The sequence below is a fragment of the Pseudopipra pipra genome, chromosome 28, assembly GCF_036250125.1.
Source record: "Pseudopipra pipra isolate bDixPip1 chromosome 28, bDixPip1.hap1, whole genome shotgun sequence".
Classification (NCBI taxonomy): Eukaryota; Metazoa; Chordata; class Aves; order Passeriformes; family Pipridae; genus Pseudopipra; species Pseudopipra pipra.
Genome location: NC_087576.1, coordinates 1,549,292 through 1,562,426, shown reverse-complemented (window position 1 = coordinate 1,562,426; position 13,135 = coordinate 1,549,292). Strand labels below are relative to the sequence as shown.

The window sequence follows — 13,135 nt, the reverse complement described above, 5'->3', positions numbered from 1 at the left end:
TGAAGGAGGAGCTGGAATGTGGCCAGGAGTGTCCTTTGGGATGTGCCATCACCGGCCCTCCCTGAGCTGGAGGGATGAAGGCAAGAGGAGGGGTGTGGGAGAGGATTCCCCTTCCCTCTCTGCTCCTGGTCCTTCCCATCTCCTGGAGTGCCTTGGCCATGGGAAGGCTTTCATTAGTGCTCATTTAGAGGTTGTTTTTTTTTCAGGAATTGGTCTTTTCATGTGATTTCTCCCTCTCAATGGATTATTTTCCCCCCTTTCCCGTGTATTTCTGGGCTGCTGAGTGACCCTGGTTCAGTAACACCACTACCTGGGTTTTTTTGGGGGGGCAGAAGAACAAAATTCGCAGCTTGGGGCGTGACTGGGCAGGGCTGGGGGAGCTTTGCAGGCTGGATTGAGGAAAATAATCCTTTTTTCCCCATCCCCATCCCAAAATCCACAGTATTTTTTGCATCTTCACGTGTGTGAACTGTGACATCTGAACACTGAGAGAAGAGCTGCTGTGGGTCAGGGGCACTGGGTGCCCTTGCTGGTGGAAGGAACTGGGTTATACTGGGCTGGGGGGGCTGCAGGTATCCCTCCCCTCCCCTGTGCTGAGCAGACAGACAGGTCCAGCTGCTTTACCTTCACCTTCCACGCCTGCACGAGCAGAAGAGGCCTCACAGAGTTATTTCCACCCTCCCAGACATGGAATGATGCAAAACCATCCCCAAACCTCCCTGGATTCCGTGGGTACCGCCCCAGTTCACACGTGCACTGGGACACTGGTGGGTTTGAAGGCACCAACAGCACCAGAAATCCTCATTTTGGACCCCCAGGAGGGCCCAGGAACAGCCAAAACTCGGTGGTTTGCTCCCATTTTTGCCTTCCCAGCACTCCTGCCCCGTTTTTAGGTGCTGGTAAATGGAATTACAGCCCCCCCGAGCTGCTCTCCCCTCTCTGTGATTTGCATTCTGCTTAAGAGCTGGCTGCTCTCACATTCCCTGCAAACGTGGCAGCCTCTGTTGGTCTTAATAAATTCATGAGCATTGATTCCTGGGGGGGGAACAGTGGGAATGTTAGACAGGAAGACACGGAGTTTCTGACCAAAGCAAAGTGCTTTTCTCCTCCCTCCCTCCCTTCCCTTCCCTCCCAACCTGTAAAACCCCCTGGTTCAGCAATACCTGGGCACGTGGAAAACCAAATGGTGGCAAAATGCTCAGGATTGGAGCTTGAGAGTGCTAAAAACCATAAAAAGGGGTTGCTTTTGGGGAGGGGGTGTGTCAGCTTTTCTCCCTGCAGCACCCCCAGGAGCTCGGCCCAAATCCCTCTTTAAAGGAATATTTATTTAAAGAGGCTCCACCTCAGCTCCAGGGGCTGCTGAGGTGCAAAAAAAATCAAGAAACCTTCCCCAAAACAACAAAAAAAACCCCCAACCCACCAGGGTGGATTTGGTGGATTGATGCAGCAAAAGATGATCCCGAAATCCTTTGGAATGGAGCCATTGATCCATCTGGGACAAGGGGGGGCCGGAGGAGCTGTGGCTGCCCCTTCCCTGGAAGTGTCCAAGGCCAGGTTGGAGCAGCCTGGTCACTGGAAGGTGTCCCTGCCCGTCCCACTGGGTGATTTTAAGGTCCCTTCCAGCCCAAACCATTCCAGGATTCCACGATCCCCCCAGGAGGGACACTCCAAGGCTCCCATCCCTTCAGGGTCCCTTCAGGGGCCCTTCTTCCCACGGCTTTTCCCACAGCAACCCCATTTTCCAGCCTCTGTTTCTGCCTGACATTGAAGGATGAGCTCTTAATGACACTAAATTAATAACTGTTGTAGAGTTTATTCGAGAAGATCATAAAAAAAATCAGTAATGTCACCGTGTCAGGCAAAGTTTCTGGGGGGTCTTTGTAATTGTCATTATGCACGTCTGGGTTGGTTTTTTTTTTCCCCTTCCATCATTGATCTGAAGCTTTCAGAGAGACATTAATACACCTGACCACATGAAAATCCTTAATTATTCACCTCCAGCCAAACAACTGATTCTCCAGGGGCTCCGAGAGGACCTGGATTGTTCCCGTGTGTCTCTGAAACTCCCTCTCAGAGCTCAGTTTTTTCCCCCCTTCCCTTCGTGTCTTTGCTTCCCACACACAGCAGAGAAGAGCTGCTAATTCCAGCCCCACATCCCACCCCACACCTTCCTGGATCCGTGGGGAGCAGCCAAGCTGTTCCATCCCTGGGATCACTCGGGATCTGGGGGAGCCAAATCCCACCACGGAGCCTGAGCAAAGCCTTGGAGACCCACCATGGCTGGGAAATAATGTCCCCTCCCCAAGGCCAGCATGGTATTGAGGGGTTTTTTTCCCTTTTATTATCATTTCCCAAGTTAAATCCGGAGGGAATCTTCCCAGAGGGAAGAGCTTCCCTCTGGCGTGAGCTGGGATCTCCCAGGGGTTGGATGGGCAGCTTTGGCAGCCTTGGAATGGACTTTTCACAGCAAAACTCCTCCTGCCCCTGCAAAAAGCAGGCAGAAACGGGCAGCGGGAGGAGCTGGGAGGTGCTGGGAGGGGCTGGGAATGAGGGATGATCCCACCCAGCGCTCCCAGGGCAGGTGAGAGGTGCTGGGGCTCTCCGGGGAGATGCTGAAGGGTTTTCTTCTTCCCTTTAAGTTATTTTTAATAATGAGCTGAAGTCCTGCTGAGACACAGGCCGGCCCAGAGGGGCCAGGGCAGCTCCCAGGCTGTGCCCACCAGCGTGCCCAGTGCCCACCAGTGTGCCCAGTTTGGGCACTGGGCACCAGGGAGCCTTCCCGGACGGCAGGAGCTCCCAGAGTGGCCGGATTTGGGGGGGTGTGTTCCCGCACAGCACCGGCGTGGGGCTCAGCCCCCTCCCCCGGGAATTTGGGGGTGCCAGGATCCCGGGTTGCCCCTCCCGGGTTGGGATGAGCCGCCGCGGGGGAGTTGCTGTTTCTTGCCGGGGACTGTAGAGGGAAGTAGACGACTAAAGAGACTTTTTGCCTGGGGCTGGAGCGAAGGTGGCCTGAAGCCGGGACGGGTTCCAATCGACCCCTTCCTTCGGGGGCCTTCCCAAGGCTGTCCTGGGGCTGGAGCAGCCCGGGCAGTGCCCGGAGCCAGCGCCGTGCGCGGGCACCCGCGGCTCCTCCGCCCCTAACTCGGGGCTCCAACCCCAAAAAGTGCCCTAAAACCGCTCCTTTTATCCCTTCTGAGAACACAGAAGGCTCTTTCCCAGCTGGAGGAGGGGAGGCTGGAGGCCAATCCCCCGTTCCAGGAGGGAGCCTGGCTCTCCCCGTGTTTGATTCTCTACCTGGAGCGCCGGGAAAGCGGCTTCCAGCTGGTTCCCTGCCGAGAACTTCCACAGAGGGCACGGCAGGTCTGACCAGGGAAGGGCTTTCATCTCTCCCTGCTGCTCATTATGGAGCAGGACTCGGAGACTGGCAGTCATGGAATCGTGGAATCCTGGAATGGTTTGGGTTGGAAGGGACTGTGGAATCATCCAGAGCCACGGGCAGGGACACCTCCCACCAGCCCAGGTTGCTCCAGCCTCACCTTGAGCCCTCCCAGGGATGGGGCAGCCACAGCTCCTCTGGGAAACCTGTTCTTCCCTGTCCCCAGAGCTCCCAGGAGGCCACAGGGGCCGTGCAGGGAACCCTTGGGATGGGGGACACTCGGTGGGAATCCACCAGCCGGGGAAAGGGCAGGTTGGGGTCCCTGTCCATGGACAGGGATGGAAGGAGGAACATCCCAGAAATGCTCTTTGGAGAGCCCAGGGATTGTCCTCCTGCCCCAGTGGGATGTGGTGGGAGCCACCAGCCCTGGGAATGTGCCCTGGAGCCACCTCAGCATCCCTGGGGAGGGATTTTCCTTGCCCTGCCCCACCGTGGGCACCGGGCAGGTCCTGAGCACCGGGCGTTTCCAACGGTTCCCAGGAGCGGGAATTCCAAACAACTGCCACTCCAACCCCGCTCCCACCCAGCCCACAGGAGCAGGAATTCCAAAAACTGCCACTCCAACCCCGCTCCCACCCAGCCCACAGGAGCAGGAATCCCAAAAACTGCCACTCCAACCCCGCTCCCACCCAGCCCACGGGACCTCGGCGTGGGGAGGGGTCAAACCCCGGGCTGTGAGAACACCCTGCAGGGGAAAATAAAGCAAAAAAAACCCCCAAAAACCACAAAGCCTGGTTTATTCCAGGCTTTCTCCCGGCGTTTCTCACCTCTGCCAGCCTTTCTCCCCCTCCTCCCTGGCTGTTCTCACCTCTGTCCTTCCCGGGGAGGGTTCTGCTCCAGCAATCCCCTCCCAGAGCCCTCCCGTTCCTGCCCTGGCATTTGATGCTTTATCAGGGGAAGAAACACCGAGGGAAGAAATATATTGTGTAAATGACTTGATAATGCACAGCAAGGCAGCGCCGTGACCTTAAAAACTGCCTGTTAGCAGAGGAAAATAAAAAAGAAAAAAAAAAAAGGAGAGAAGAAAAGAACCAGGGAGACTTTGCTGGGAGCCTTGATAGTCTGGGTGGAAAATGGAATTGTTTTTTTATGATTTCCAGTCTGCTTTAACTCTGCCCTCCAGGTCAATAATCTCAGTAACAACCTTTTCCTCCAAGAAAATGTTAGAGCTTGTGCTGGTCCCCGCAGGAATTCAGGTTCAGGTGCCCGGGAGAAGCAGTTCATTGCCTGGCAGGCGGAAAAACGCCGGAGCATCCCGGGTGGGCAGCAGGGAGAGCCCCCCCCGATGGTACCTGGTGGCCCTGGCTGGGTTTGGCACGTCCCTGCGAGCAGGGGGGGTGGGCAGGGTGAGGCTCAGCCTCACAGGGGCGTTTTCTCCTCTGCCAGGGAATTTTCTCCCCCCAGTTTTTCCCCCCTGTTTCGTTCCCCACCTCCCTCCCACCCCCCTCCCGCTCAAGTTTCCCTCCCTGGCACCAGAGAACAAGTGTTCTCCAGTGGTCAGAAAGGAAAGGGATGGGTTTCCATGGCAACTCCCTTCCCAAATGAGGGCTGCAGTCCCCCCCCCCATGCCCCCTGCTCACAGACAGCCCTGCCAAACCCGTGCCCCCTGTGCCACGGGAGGGGACGTGCCAGGGATGCTCCACACGATGCCAGGCAGGAGCAAAGCCTTGGAGACCCATCCACCCCCCACATGGCTGGGAAATCACCTCCCCTCCCCAAGGCCAGCATGGAATTGAGGGGGTTTTTGCCCTTTTATTATCATTTTCCCAAGTTAAATCCGGAGGGAATCTTCCCAGAGGGAAGAGCTTCCCTCTGGCGTGAGCTGGGATCTCCCAGGGGTTGGATGGGCAGCACGTGGCAGCTTTGGAATGGACTTTTCACAGCAAAACTCCTCCTGCCCCTGCAAAAACCAGGCAGAAACGGGCAACAGGAGGAGCTGGGAGGGGCTGGGAGGGGCTGGGAATGAGGGATGAGCATCCCTCTGACCCCGGCCTGTCCCTCCAAACCGGGAGCAGGGATGCTCCGGGGGGTCCCCGTGGTGGATGCAGGGGGTGAAGTCAAAGCAGCAGCCTTGGTTCCTGGCAGACTCACAGTTGTGATCCTTGTCCCCTCATGCATTTTTAACCCTGCTTGAAAGAGGCTCTGACCAAGCTCCGAGCCCGGGGAGAGCCTGCCTGCTCTCAGCCAGGCCCCCATCCTGACACAGGGCTCCTGCTGGCCACAGATCAGCCCCAGACGGGCTGTCAGAGAGAAGTCTGCAGGGCAGGAGGGTAATTTTTATTGTCTTTGAACAGCTGTGCACAGAGGAGATGTTGGCAGAGCTGCTCGGCTGAGCAGGGAAGGGGCTCTGGGTGCTGCTCCCCATGGCCTGGGGCAGGGAAAGGGCTCTGGGTGCTGCTCCCCATGGCCTGGGGCAGGGAAAGGGCTCTGGGTGCTGCTCCCCATGGCCTGGGGCAGGGAAGGGGCTCTGGGTGCTGCTCTGCCCCCTGCCCTCGGTGGGATGGTTGCAAAATAGAGCCAGGAGGGATTGGGCTGGTTGCACTGTGGAGCCCCTGCGTCCTTCTGTGTCCTCTGCAATCTCTGCACCCTCCTGCATCCTCCTGTATCCTCCTGCACCCTCCTGCATCCTCCTGTATCCTCCTGCACCCTCCTGCATCCTCCTGCATCCTCCTTCACCATCCAGAATCTCCCTGCACCCTCCTGTATCCCTCTGAGTCCTTCTGTGCCCTCCTGCATCCCCACGGCTCCTCCTGAGTCCTCCTACATTCCTCTGCATCCTCCTACATTCCTCTGCATCCTCCAGCATCTCCCTGCACCCTCCTGCATCCCCCTGCATCCCTTTCACCCTCCTGTATCCTTTTGCATCCTCCTGCATCCCCCTTCATCCTCCTACACCCCCTGACACCCTCCTGTATCCTTTTGCATCCCCCTTCATCCTCCTACACCCCCTGACACCCTCCTGTATCCTTTTGCCCCCCCTGCATCCTCCTGCCCCATTAAACCCTCTCAGTGTCCTCAGCCCTGGGCTCAGCCCCTGGGAACCTCCTCAGGGATCCCTCCCTCGGGAACACGACGCTCCAGCCGGGACCCGGAGCACAGGATCCCTCCCAGTGCCCCCCACCTCCACCAGGAGCCCTTTGCCCAGGAATTCCAGTGCAGCCACCGGGTCCAGCCCCAACCCCAAACCCCACAGCAGGTCCTGGTGACTCTTCCCCCCTGCCTGGAGCCGAGTTCATCCGTCCCCCCCTCGGGAATCTGCACCCCGGGCCCCTGCTGGGAACAGCCGGAGCCTCTCCCTGGCCGGGCAGCAGAGCAAACCTCGGGAGTAATTCAAAGGAAAAGCTGGGTTTGGTGGAAGTTTTCCCAGCCCTGGTGGCCTCTCCATATTTCAGGCGGGTGACAGGGACCTTGCTGGGTGTCCTTGCTGGGAAGGAGCGGGATGGATCCGGCTTTTCCGGGCGGCAAAGAGGCCCTGAGGTGACACCCGGGGCTGATGGATCGTCCCCCCTCCTGCCCTGGGGGGTGGCTGGGGACAACTTTGTGCTCTGGAAATATTTCCTGGGGGGCCACAGCTGTCCCTTCCCTCTGGGAGCACAGGTTTGGTAAAGCCCCGCTCAGGGAAGTCGGGAAATGGGAAGGAAAGGAGGTTTTGGGGCTGTTTCCTCTTGGTGTAGGTGGGGACAGTCCCAGAGCAATTCCAGAGCCAGGTCCTCTCCTGCCTCAGCTCCCTGGGAGCTGCATCCTCCTGCTTCCCTGCATCCCCTGGATCCTCCTGCATCCTTGGATCCTCTGGCATCCCCTGCATCCTCCTGTATTCTCCTGCATCCCTACATCCTACTGCATTCCCTGCATTCCCTGCATCCTCCTGCATCCCCCTGCATCCCTGCATCCCCTGGATCCTCCTGCATCCTCCTGCATCTTCAAGCATCCCCCTGTATCCTCTTTCATCCTCCTGCATCCCCCTGCATCCTCCTGCATCCCTGGATCCTCCTGCATCCCCTATATCTCCCTGCATCCCCTGCATCCTCCTGCATCCTCCTGCATCTCCCTGCATCCCCTGCACCCTCCTGCATCCTCCTTCACATTCCTGCATCCCCAGCACCCTTCTGCATCCTTCTGCACCTTCCTCTGTCCTTCTGCACCTTCCTGTGTCCTTCTGCACCTTCCTGCATCCTCCTGATTCCTCCTGCTCCCTCCTGCATCTTCCAACGTCCCCCTGTATCCTCTTTCATCCTCCTGCATCCTTCTGTGTCCTTCTGCATCTTGTGCACACTCCTGCATCCCTCTGCATCCTCCTGCATCCCCCTGGGAGCTGCACCCCATGGAATGGGAAGGTCCCATCCAGAGCTGGTGGTCGAGGGGGAAAAAAACCCCTCCTGGGTGACCCTGAAGTGAGTGAATTTACCCGAAATACGAACCCCCAACGTCCCCGAGGCGATGTCAGGGCTGGAGAGGGGCCCTGGGCTGGCAGGCAGCCAGCAAAAAGGGAGAAAATGTCTTATCTACAGTTTAAAAAGAAATAAATAAATTAAAAAAATCAGGAAGGAAAAAAAACCAAAAACAAAAACCAAACAACAAGCAAATGGAGATATATAGAAGGGGAGGCGAATTTATAAACAGGAGCTTATCAGGAGGCAAAGCAGATAATAAACAGCTCTTCAGATCTGGGGCTCGAGCTCAGAGAGGACAGAGAAGAGAATGGGATTCCTCAGGAAATGGAAAGGGCTGATAAGGGCCCACAGTGACTTAGCAAACATCACTGGAAATTAGAACAAAATTAAAGAACCTCTTCTTTTGTCTCACACGGCCCCTGGACAGACTCACTGGGCTCCAAACTGGGGGAGCTGGGAGGAGGAAAACAACCCCTGCTGCCTCCCAGGAGCCCAAAGGGGCTCACTGGGAATTCTCCTTCAAGGAGGTGTCAAAGCCCGAGGGCAGCGGGAGCTGCAGCCTCCCAACTGCCCTGCCTGCCCTCTGCCTCCAAAAACACAGCCTGGAGAGGCACTGGGGGAGGCAGGATCCCCCTCCAAACACCCTGCATCCTCAGGAACCACCCTACATCCTCAGGAACCATCCTGCATCCTCATCAACCACCCTGCATCCTCAGGAACCATCCTGCATCCTCATCAACCACCCTGCATCCTCAGGAACCATCCTGCATCCTCAGGAACCACCCTGCATCCTCAGGAACCATCCTGCATCCTCATCAACCACCCTGCATCCTCATCAACCACCCTGCATCCTCATCAACCATCCTGCATCCTCATCAACCACCCTGCATCCTCAGGAACCATCCTGCATCCTCAGGAACCATCCTGCATCCTCAGGAACCATCCTGCATCCTCACAAACCATCCTGTATCCTCATAATCCATCCTGCATCCTCATCCAACCACCCTGCATCCTCAGGAACCATCCTGCATCCTCAGGAACCATCCTGTAACCTCATCCAACCACCCTGCATCCTCATCAGCCATCCTACATGCTCACCAAACATCCTGAATCCTCCTCAAACCATCCTGCAACCTTCTCAGACCGCTCTGCATCTCCCTGAAACCATCCTGCATCCTCACAAACCACCCTGCATCCTCATAATCCATCCTGCATCCTCATCAACCATCCTGCATCCTCAGGAACCATCCTGCATCCTCATCAACCATCCTGTATCCTCACAAACCACCCTGCATCCTCATAATCCATCCTGCATCCTCATCAACCACCCTGCATCCTCAGGAACCATCCTACATGTTCATCAAACATCCTGAAACCTCCTCAAACCACCCTGCAACCTTCTCAGACCACTCTGTATCCTCACCAAACCATCCTGCATCCTCATCCAACCATCCTGCATCCTCAGGAACCATCCTGCATCCTCAGGAACCATCCTGCATCCTCATAATCCGTCCTGCATCCTCATCCAACCCCCCTGCATCCTCCTCAGGGGCAAGGAAGGAGGAGTTCACCCACAGAGACCCCCAAAATCCCCCCTGTGACCCTTCAGGGTGCACATCAGGGACACTCTGGTGCCTTTGACGCCCCTGAGCCCCCCCTGGAACGACATCCCGGGATATTTGACCCCCTGGCAGCTTCTCCAGCTGCTCCATTCCCGGCCCGGCGCTCCCCTGCAGAGCTCTGTGTCACCAGCGGGTTTGTTTTGTCTCCTCCTCGTTACCTGTGTGTTTATTTACAGCCAATTGTTCCCTCTTCCGTTCCATTTATTGTTCCTCGTGTTTACGACGCTCCTTAAACGCCGGCTGTGGAGGTAATTACTGCTGGGGAAGCGGAGGGAAAACAAAAGCACACGTGAGCGGGCACGGCAAGGGAAGACAGTGATTTTCCCCCGCCGGGGGAGGATTAAAAACCCCTCCTGGACGAGGCCCTGGGGTTGCCCCGCCCTGGCACTGCCCGGGTTTGGCACCGGCGCTGCCTTTGGCTCCTTCTGCTGAGCTTTCCCTGTCTCCAGGGTGGGATTTCGAGGGGCTGAAGAGCTGCAGAGGCCGAATTAAGAGCCCAAATGCTGCCTCAGCACTTGCTGCACTCCACTGCCCGTGTCTAATAACTACAGCTCTGCAGCTGATGAATTCATTTATCCCCTCTCAGCCTCTCTTTTTATTATTATTATTATTGGTATTATTATTATTATTATTATTTTGGGGGAGCCTTATCCAGGGGTGATTCTCTTCCAGCCCCTTGCAGAGGCAGAGCTGAAGGAGCCTCCTGCCACTGAGAGCCCTGAGATCCCCCTGACCCACTTCCCAGCCCTGCCAGGGAACTGGGAAAAGCTCCTTTGGCAGCCCAGGGATGCAGGAAAAGCTCCTTTGCAGTCCAGGGATGCAGGAAAAGCTCCTTTGGCAGCCCAGGGATGCAGGAAAAGCTCCTTTGGCAGCCCAGGGATGCAGGAAAAGCTCCTTTGGCAGCCCAGGGATGCAGGAAAAGCTCCTTTGGCAGCCCAGGGATGCAGGAAAAGCTCCTTTGGCAGCCCAGGGATGCAGGAAAAGCTCCTTTGCAGCCCAGGGATGCAGGAAAAGCTCCTTTGCAGCCCAGGGATGCAGGAAAAGCTCCTTTGCAGCCCAGGGATGCAGGAAAAGCCCCTTTGCAGCCCAAGGATGCAGGAAAAGCTCCTTTGGCAGCCCAGGGATGCAGGAAAAGCTCCTTTGGCAGCCCAGGGATGCAGGAAAAGCTCCTTTGCAGCCCAGGGATGCAGGAAAAGCCCCTTTGCACCCCAAGGATGCAGCGTGGAGCCCAGTGGGATCCTTCCCAGGACAAGCTCAGCTCCTGGCCTCTGGAAAATGAGGTTTAACCCCCTCCCAGGCCGTGTTGTCTTGGCCATTCCCCCCCCCAGAGCTGCTCCCACCCCTGTCCCACCACACCTTGCCCATGGATGCCCCGATTTCCTTTCCCTTCCCAAAATTCCATCAATAATCCTCTCGCTTGGATGCCACCAGAAAGGTGCCCCCCTCTCCTTTCAACGCAGGAAACAGGCTCCTGATTATTTATTTAATTTCCCCCCCCCTTCCCAGTGTATATTTTACAGTAAATTACCTCAGTTTATGGAACTTTTCTTTCCTCCTTACATAATTGTTATAAATAACCTTCAAACGACATAAAAGCTGTAAACACTGCGAGGGAAAGACGAGTAAATTATAGAGATTTGAGCACAGATGAAGGAGAACTTGAGGGTTGATAAGACAGGGAGGCTGCCTGAGCTGCTTTGTTTGTTCTCTTTTTTGTTTCTTTTTCTTCCCCCCCTCCCTCCAAAAATCATCTCCTTCCTATTTATTCAATAAATATCCAGCTGCAAATAAATATTTCCCTCCTTGGCCGTGAGGGATTTGAGGAGCAGAGTCTCCAGCCTCACCTGCAGCCACGGTGAGGAAGGGATGCCGAGCCCCAGGATGCATCCCATGGGCAGCATTCCAGGTTTCCTGCTGCCCAGGGGCTGCTCCCACCTTCCCTGGACCCTGAGTGCTCCAGGATCCCAAGTGTCCTTCTGCCACCTTCCCCCGGAGCCTGAGGTTTCCTAGGATCCCAGGTGTCCTGGTCCCACTTCCCTGACCCCTGAGCAGTCCAGGATCCCAGGTCTCCCACTCCCACTTTTCCCTGACCCCTGAGTGCTCCAAGATCCCAGGTCTCCCACTCCCACTTTTCCCTGAGTGCTCCAGGATCCCAGATCTCCCACTCCCACTTTTCCCTGACCCCTGAGTGCTCCAAGATCCCAGGTCTCCTGCTCCCACTTTTCCCTGAGTGCTGCAGAATCCCAGGTCTCCTGCTCCCACCTTCCCCTCATCCATGAGTGCTCCAGGATGCCAGATCTCCCACTCCCACTTTTCCCTGAGTGCTCCAGGATCCCAGATCTCCCCCTTCCCCCTTTCCCTGACCCCTGAGTGCTCCAGGATCGCAGGTCTCCTGCTCCCACCTTCCCCTGGTCCCTGAAGGGTCCCCAGAGCAGCACAGGGCACCCAAAACCTGGAAAACCGGCTCCATCCTCGGGGGAGGATGCTGGAAATGCTGAGCCATCGCCTCGCCTTCCTCCCACGCCGCGCTGGGACGGATCCAACCGCGGGGGAAAAAAAGCTCCCTGCGGCAGCCGGGACAGCTCGAAGGGCATCTGCCGGGAGCTGATGCTCCGGGGGCGGGGATCGGAGGGAAAGGAGCGGGATAATTCCCGGGGAAAGGGAGAGCGGCTGGAATTATTGAACCCCGGAGCTCCCGAACGACCCTCCCGGACGCGCGGCCGAGGGGGAAGGTTGGAGTGCCCTTAAAAACAAGGTTTTGGTGTTGGTTGGTCCGGGCGGGGACAGGGACGGGAACAGGGACAGGGACAGGGACAGGGAGAGGGACAGGGAGAGGGACAGGGACAGGGACAGGGACAGGGACAGGGACAGGGATAGGGACAGGGACAGGCAGAGGCTGCGCTCCCACATGTCAGGGAGGGTTTCGCTGCCCCAGGATGGACCCCCAGGCTCTGCCCCCCAAATAAATCCCTGCCCTCGGGGTTGTGCCGGTGCTGGGATGGCCCCTGGAAGGGCAGGGCTGCCCTGAAGGGTTTCCACAAAAAAAATCCAAACAACTGGCAGAGAGAAGTGCTGAGCCTGCCCTGGAAAAGGAATGGTGGTGATGCCGAGGGTGGAGAGGGGCTGAGATGGACACGGATAATCCATAAATCCTGGGCTGGAAGGGACCTTAAAGCCCATCCCATTCCACCCCCTGCCACGGGCAGGGACACCTCCCACTAGCCCAGGTTGCTCCAACCTGGCCTTGGACACTTCCAGGGATGGCCCAGCCACAGCTTCTCTGGGAAATCCATTCCAGGGCCTCCCACCCTCCCAGGGAAGGATTCCATCCCAACATCCCATCCAAACCCACTGATCCCGAGGTTTGGGAGCCCGTGGAACCCTTGGGAGCAGCCACCTCCCCTTGCTCCTGCGCCGGTGGGGGAAGATCCACCCACCCCCATCCCAGGGAATGTGCTGCTTCCCTCCCGACTTCGGTGCAGGGGGGGAGGGCTAAGCTCCCGGGGCTCAGAAACAAATATTTGATTTTTAAAGCTGCTTTTCTTTCTCGACACCGGCAGGTTTTTCACTGTTTGTTTATGGTTGGGGCCATACGATTCAATAAACCCCGGCTGAGAAACATGTGCATAATTAAGTTTAAAAGGCAGCTCCGCTCCCCTCCCGCCCCTTGTTTTGGTTTTTTTTTT

General features: G+C 56.9%; 1 long non-coding RNA gene across 1 annotated transcript; it reads right to left on the bottom strand.

The window, feature by feature from the left end:
- Positions 1 to 4,156: 4,156 nt before the first annotated feature.
- Positions 4,157 to 12,339, bottom strand: LOC135403657 (uncharacterized). The gene is made up of 2 exons (XR_010425450.1): positions 10,978 to 12,339; positions 4,157 to 9,707 (listed from the first exon to the last, which is right to left on the bottom strand). It is a non-coding gene; the product is annotated as an uncharacterized LOC135403657 (long non-coding RNA).
- Between the last annotated feature and the right edge of the window lie 796 nt (positions 12,340 to 13,135).